The 8,284-nt window shown below is 37.2% G+C and overlaps 1 pseudogene across 1 annotated transcript; it reads right to left on the reverse strand.

Annotated features, from left to right (window-relative positions):
• Nucleotides 1–968: 968 nt before the first annotated feature.
• Nucleotides 969–3,417, reverse strand: LOC306652445 (elongin-A-like; annotated as a pseudogene). Its single transcript has one exon. The product of its transcript is annotated as an elongin-A-like (transcript).
• Nucleotides 3,418–8,284: the final 4,867 nt, after the last annotated feature.

The raw sequence follows: 8,284 nt of genomic DNA on the forward strand, positions 1-8,284 counted from the left end.
TTTTAATTTTTTTCTTATTTTTGTGGAAAATTACATAGGAATTTTGATTTGCTCATATTGACACTATATATTATCCCATGAAATATGGGCAATTTAACAATATTAATTCTTCTACACAAGATCACAAGATATCTCTCATTTTTGTGTGTCTTCTTTAGTTTCTTTTATCAATATCTTATTGTGTTCATTGTATGGAAAAAAAATTTTGCCAAGAAGGGGAACAAATTATTATCGTGGTGGACATCTTTCTATTATTGCCCAACCATGCTCCAAATGACGCTACAACAAGCACCCACTTACATGTTTTATAGATACATATAAATATAATGCATATATATTTAGAAAATATCTGTTCATTATTAACTATTTTGTAAAAGCCTTCAAAACATCAACCAAAGGGTAAGCTTGAAACATATTCTAATACATACTTTACAATGAAATTATTCGGAATTATGGCAATAATTTTCAGGCTTTTATAACCAAAGTTAACATTTTAAATAAGATTGTAATTTTAAAAAGGCATAAAAGTAGCAAGATATACTTAAAATGGAAAAGATGTGTGTTTATGTGTGCACATACACTACTTGTGTGTGTATGATTTTCTTGCTAGGAGGATCATTACTTAGTAGTTGAAGACCAGCTGAAGATGATTACATATTCTTTTATAATACCCTTATTGTTTTGAAAGATTGCATTCATATAAATCAATTAAATAAAAAACAAAATAGTATATTTGGCTTGTATGTTTCTTGATTTCACATGACTGTTTAGGAACAAGTCAAAACATAATTTACATAGAATTCTGTATCCTGAAACTTTTTTTTTATATAAATACAATCTGGGGGCAATATTTATTAATTAAAACTATGTCTTATAGTTTACAAAGATGCTAATTAACAACAAAAGTATAATTGACCTTAAAAATCCCTCAGTGAGTCGAAGCTTCACATCGTCTTCAGAGTTTTTGAAGTGCACTCCAGGCGGGCGCCGGGCTGTGGGCACAGGCGGGTGTGCAGGGCAGCACCTGCGACCGTGTGGATTCTGAGGCCAAGATGCTCCACAAAGCAAGCTTCTGGGCTCCTCTGGAAGTCCCACCCCCAGCCCCCATCGTCCCGTGTATTTTTGCCCCCCAAATTCCTTCTCCAAAGCAAGTGCTTGGTTTATCGTCGAGAGAATCTGTTCTTGAAAGCTTTAATCGTCTTGGCCATCATGGGCGCAATTTTCTTCACAGCACGCTTCCTAGGATCATAGGAGACGGTGCTACTGACCACTGGCACCAAGTGGGCGCTGCTGGTGCTGGGGCCGTCGTAGGCTGGCTTCCTCAGAGCTGGGGTTTAAAGCTGTTGCTGCTGGCAGGAAGGTGGCCGCTTTGTGGTATATGGGGCTGGCTTAACCTTGACTTTCTCAGGGACAGCTGCTCCTCCAGATTCCAAACTTCTCTTGCCTCCGTCGTACGTCACGAGGTAAATTTGGCCACAGAGTTGACAAAGGCCATCTTTGCTCGCCAGCCTTTGGGCTTATTGGCATGTGCAAATTGGATGTTCTTCGTTAGCACTCATAGCCGCTGCTCTCGGGCGTCCTGAAGCCGTAGGTACATCTCTTCGCCAGGACTCATACTCTTCTGGTCTTTCTTCTTTAAAGTCTCGGTGACAATGAACTTTCCATAATTGATCTGTGTCTTCAATTAATACGTGATTGTATTCCTCTATGCGATACAGCTGATCAGGTGTACACCTCTCCAATACGGGTTCAAGAATAGAATAGGGGACTCTTCCCACTTCAAAGATGGAATCGATATTGTTTTTAAGTACACGGATGCACTGCTGGTACAAGGTCATCATTTTGGGGACATAGGCACACTTGGAACCGGAATACACCTGCATCTTGGAATTCATTCTGCATCCAGTGAATCCAGCTTCTTCTTCTTCCTGGGGTGAAGAGAATGCTTTTGCTTTGGCTGGAAGGAGGGCATCAACTCAAGGGAAGGAAGTGGACGGTAATTGGCCTGGATGGTGGGTAAGGGGAGGTCTGGCAATACTGGCAGTGCATTGGTGGAGACCTTTCTCAGCCTGGCGGAGTCGCCTCCAGCCAGCTGCAGCTTCTCTGACCTGCTCCCATTCTCCTGGGTAATTTCTGAACTGAGTGCAGGTTTTTACTAGTGCTCTTAGAATCACTTTTTTTAAGTCCTTTGTCTCCAAGTACCGTGCCTGGAGTTTTCACGACCTTCTTCTTTTTCTTCCGGGGCTGGTCATAGCTGAGGTACGATTCAAACGACATGGGTGGGCTGCTCAAACTCATCTTCCGCATCTGCCTCCTCCACCTTAGGGAGTGAGCCCAGTGACTTCCGATCCAAATGAGAGGTCTTTGCTTTCCCCTCTTGGGCCTTTAGGTTGTTGGAAACCTTCTCTTTCGTTCTGGGCAACAGGCCTCCCACCCCTTTTCCTGTGTCTGAGCTGTCCACACTTTGCTTGCTTCTGTCTGATTTGGTTTTTGCAGAGTCCTTGTGCTTTGGCTTTTTAAGGTGGTTGTCTGAAGCAACCTCTGAGGAGGGTGAAGACTTCCTTTTGAGGCTGCTGCCTTCTCTTTCCTTCTCTTTCTTGGCAGTACTAGAAGGTGGTCTCTCCTTGGCACTGTCCCCTAGGAGTGGCCTTCAGGTCTCCTCTTTTTGAGAGGGACTTGTGTGGCTTCTCTCTGCCACAGCAGAGGCCTTCTCATCACTCTTGGCATCTACAGGGCGTTTTCCTTGTGGCAAGATCTATGTTCCTTGTTTGGGTTCGTGATCCCTTTTCCCTGGGATCCACCCAGGTGTCCTTCTTGACCTAACTCCCAGTCTGTCCTGCAAGGCATTACTGTGGCCTTTTCCAGGCTTATGGTGTGGAACGATGGACTCATGGTCCTCCTCTGGTGACCTGTAATGGTCTGTGTACATCTGATGAGGACTCCCACAGGATGGGGGGGGACTGGGACGTGGCCTAGTCAGAAGATTCAGGTCTGAAGAGTACGTAGGTGACGCCCGTGACACCTCTTCCTCTCATCTATCCTCTCGGTGGCTGTGAGACACCTTTGTGAGGTCGCTCACACTCAGAGTTTTTTCTGTGTTCTTTCTGCCTGTGGTCGGGACTGTACGAGTGGCTGTCCGAGGCCTTCCAGTTTTTCTTGGTAGTCCCCTTCCATCTCCTCCTCCCACTGAAGGGCCATCCGAGGGTGTTTTCGGGAATTGCTTTTCTCAAAGTCCTGTTCATCAGCCTCATTGTTTCATTCCACAGGAACCAGCTTCTTCCACTGGGCCACTAGGTCCCTGGCAAAGCTTCCAACTTGCTCATGTTTTCGAAAGCTATTTACTGTTTTCCCAACCCCAGTCTCCGCAAGAATATCTACTGTAATAGGCAAAGTGGAGAGTTTCTTCATATATTTCAATAGCTTTCCGTAAGGCCCGAGGGTAGCTAACCACAAACTTGCAGCCGCACCCCCTTCAATTACGACCGAAGTTTCTGGAGTACAGCTAGGTGACAGGAGGCTTTATTCGGTGGCTCTTCTTGGGGTCCGGGTTCGCGGCCAGGCGCGCCTGCAGCTTCTCCACAACTTGGAGCACCCGACTCCGCCGCCATCGCTGTCACGGTGCGGCCTCCCTCCGCCGGAACTTCTCCTGAAACTTTCTCATACAAGTAATATATGTCATGAGCAAAATCCAGGATAACAAAATATAAACAATTAAGAATAATGAAAATGTTTTAATTAGTAAGAACAAAGATCAAATGTATGTATTTTCTCATTAACAAATAATTTAAGTTTTGAATATTAAAAATCAAGGAAATTACAAATTTTTTCAAACATTTTGAATAATTTACAGGTTTAAAAGATGTGCAAAACACTACTTAAGATTTTTTTTATTAGTTTGTGTTTTGCAGTGCTAAAGATTGAATTCAGAGTCTCACTCATACTAGTCAAGCATTCTACCACTGAGTTACACCCTCAACTTAATAAATTAAAGTATATTAATTCACTAATAACATATAGATACTTATTAAGTAATTTTATGTCTACTGAAAATGAACTTGATTTATTTTTTAATTGAAATAATTTTACTGATTTTTCTGATTATCATGAAATATCATTCATAAAGATTCAGTAATCCAAAAATAAATAAAGGATAATTTAAAATATCTATTATATTTGTAAGTTATTAATCTGTGATATTTGTAAGTTATTATTATTTGGTATCTTTCTTTGCATGAAAACGCACATATACATGTAAAATTCATAAAATTTTGTTTACAATAGAATGGTAAGATGAGCATTTGACATCTTTATATCTCCTGTCAATATAAAGTGAAAACTATTTCCTGCTAATAAATTCAGATAAGAAACATTATTTTTATAATTGCCTTGTTTTCTAATATTTAATGTTTGCCTATATAATGATCTAGCTGGCTTCAACTGGTGAACTTAAAGATTTTTCATGTATTTTCACTCATATGAACATCATAGAAAGAAATATCCTGTTATAATTTCTGTTCTTTTTTGATGACCATATTCTACACAAATAAAAACAAATTATATTATCCAAGTTATAATACAAATCCATTACTATAGGAAAAGTTTTGTATGGAGCTTTAATAGATTGTATTTTAATCCTGAAACTGTTGAGTCATTGACAATTATTTGGTTTTGATGCATAATTTCATTAAGAGATTATAACAATTTTTATAGCCAAATAACAGTGACTTTTGAAAATTTTTCACAATATATGATATATGTGTTTTAACTTCAGTACACAAAACTTTAATATTTTTATATTTAAAATAACCTATAGTTATTCAGATCCTATCTCATGTTGCTCATTTATTACATTGATTTTTAATCCAAAAATATTAAAATAACAAACTTACAGAGAAATATTTTATGTATTTTAAAGGGAAGAAACTACATATAGATCGTAATACCTACACAGTATATAATAGTCTGAAGGCAAATTTGCAAGGTCTTTGTATTGTATAATCTCAGTTTTGTGTCCATGTCTAAAATTGAATCAGATAGAAAATTCCTCTGTGAACAGACAACCTGGGTTATATAGAAATCCCTTGCTTCTGAGTATTTAACAATTTGACAGAGCACTGAGGAGCCCAAGAATGTAAGGGAACTTCCTGAGGCTAGGGAAAGAACTATTTGAAAGAAGTAGAGGGAGCAGAACTCACTGTTCTTCCTGGGCTGGGAGTAGAGCCTGTCTCACCAGACTGGAAAGCCTCAGGATTTGAGCCTCACTGGTTAGAGGGTTCAGATAAGTCCTGTCTTAACTGTGAAGAGTAGGGGGCCCAACTAAGAACTGCTCTGCTCCCTAACAAACCCAAAATAAGACTCAAAATGACTCACATTTTTCCAAGTAAATTAACTACATTTAGAATAAAACTAGAGAGAGAGAGGGAGAAAGAGAGATAGAGAGAAAGAGAGAGAGGGAGAGAGAGAGGAAGAGGGAGAGACATGTAAATATGCTCCTAAGGGCTATACCAAAAAATATCTCCCAAATTAACAAAACTCATACATCCATTCATATTAAAGTAAATTAATAAATTACGGTACATTTATATATTGGAATAACACAGAGAAATGAAAACAGATAAAAATGTCCATCTTGAACACAGGGATTAATCTAACAATGTCATCAAAAGTATGATTCTATTTAATGAAGTCTGAAACAGAAAAGCCACTTTAGGGGAGTTGAAATTAGTGTAGTGGGTAGCTTTGGAGGGTACTTGCTTTAAGAGAACTGCTGGTAAAACTTCAATTCTTTATAAGATTGGGGGTGTTCTGAGTATAATCACTGTGCTAATTCATAAAACTTATGTTAACGCTACTTGTATTTCTATTTGCCTCTACCTTATAATTCAATATAACAGAGTGGGAAGACTAAATAAAGAGGATTCCCCGCCCACATGCACATGATGAGAAAAACAAGAAATAAGTGTGTAACAAGACAATTGAGGTTATGACATGTTTGGGAAACCATAAATACTCTGATGCAGATGGATTCAAAGGTATTTCTGGAGATGGGAGAGAGGAGGGAAAAGCCCACATACTGGCTGAAAATGAAAAATCAAAGAATATTTTAGCACTGGGAATTGAATTGAAAGGCCTTTAAATTTTTTATAGATCTTTTGTTTGCATAATGCAGAAGACCCTCAGTAGACACTTTTTGATTTTTGAAGTCGCTTAAAAATTTGTCAACCTGTAGACATATAAAATTTATTCCTGGGTTAAGCATATTGAGAAAAGCTATGACAATAAACTTATTGACAATTTCTCTAAATGTTTTATGTCACCAATTATATTTTTATTTTTTGTGTTAATTTTTCATATTATGTATCATTCATGTCTTTCTATACTTTCATATTTTAGATTGCAAATGAAATACCATATTTCATATCATTCCTATTGAAGTGTCAGGGTTATCTAAAATTGTTCTGTATTTTATTTCGTTTGCCAGGTTAAGATAGATGATTACTAACTTTTGACAGGCCAGAATTTGGGGAGAGAAATTGTCTGGTTTTAAATAACTAATTAAATTAACATCTAAATCACTCTGCATACATTTCAGGACATGTCTATCAGTGAATCTATTTGCATTGCACTTGCCCAACTCATTACATTCTCTAGCGCAATATAAATTGCAGTCCTGCAATTCATTAACAACTCTGTTCTGTTTCTAAGGCTTTTGTGCCAATGCTTGACCTTAAAGTTTCAACAGTCATTTTTCTTTTCCTCTGTGTCTACAGAATATGCTAGATGATTCTTCCACTGACTTTTCCTCTAGGGAAGAGGAAGTTCTAAGTCATTTTCTTTCAACAATTAAAAAGTATGTTTTTTTCTTTGCCCTCATCAACATTAATTACATTCAGTTGATTTATGTAATTAATTTCTCAAAAAATTGCTCACCAGTATTTATCAATATGCTATTATTGTAAAAGTCTGACCATGAATTGTTATTAATGTAGTTATTTACATTTAATTACATACTTATCACCCACTAACACCACCACGCAGTCTCTCTCTCTCTCTAATATACTTATATATATACGCATACATACAATTTATAATTATTTCAGTTTAAATTGTATGAGAATATTTTAAAATATTCTACATCAGCATGAGATATCTCTTTATATGGTGTTCAACGATATGTGTTTGCAGAGTATGATTTGTATTTTCTATTTAGATGATTATACAAAATTCTGAAAGCTAAAGTAATATTTTTATATTTTATATATGTAATAAAACTATAAAAGGAATTGAACTTTTATGTAGAACTTGTGATCAGTATTTATTAATGTTCTTGTGTCATACCCTGTAACTTAGAGTGGTGCTTCTAGGAATTTTGGTACTGGGAGTATACTTAAAATTGTTACTAGGGTGCTATTGTGTCCTTTGGAATGATCATCTGAGTCAGTGCTGTGAACACAGTTGTGTTTTTCAGTATCAGTGACATTTCTCTCCCCCACAAAACAGGCATTTTCCAGGGATTCTTTTTCCCCCCTATAACAGAAAATTCAATGCTTAAATTGTGAGAAATTGTGAGAACAGTTCCATTTTCTACCCAACTCTCTGCCTCATTTTTTCCTATTAATATTAATAGTATTCTCTGAGTACTTCTTCAGCACTTCTCTGTGAAATGGGGATGCTTTCCTTCTGATTTTATAAATTATTCTTTATAGCTTATTTCACTCTTTGTTAAAGAAAGATAATAACTGACATTTTCGAAACATGTTAACAAAGATAAATGTTGACAATGACGTAACTAGATCTTGCATTTCCAAAACATCTAATAATCAAGTCATTTAAAATATATTCTATATATCAGCATTATGTTTCTTTTTTTAAAATGGGTTAAGAGCACTGTTGGATGTAGGCTACTTGTTTTGTACAGTCATATCTATTTAGTGAGTTGGACACATACTCTACTTCCAAAGATGGGGGTGATCTTATCAGGTAACCATTGGAAATAATCACAAAGTCCATAGACACATTTTGCAATAATATTTCTATATTCTTGCTATGAAGTGTACAGGCTCAGAGAGTTATTAGGGATGTCGTGTAACATTTCACTTTCCTGTTTTTGTCTACCATGGTGCCTCACTGTTCTCCCTCCTGTAATCCTGGCTTGATAGTAGCAAAGCCCTCAGAGATCATCGTTCCTAATTATTTCCCAAGTAATCTTGAAGTTTTACCCTTCAGCTCCTTACTAGGTATCTTTTTTCCTGTATGCAAGAGTGTGCGTGAGTGTGTGTGTGTA

The sequence above is a fragment of the Sciurus vulgaris genome (assembly GCF_902686455.1).
Source record: "Sciurus vulgaris genome assembly, contig: HiC_scaffold_230_arrow_ctg1, whole genome shotgun sequence".
In the NCBI taxonomy this organism is placed as follows: domain Eukaryota; kingdom Metazoa; phylum Chordata; class Mammalia; order Rodentia; family Sciuridae; genus Sciurus; species Sciurus vulgaris.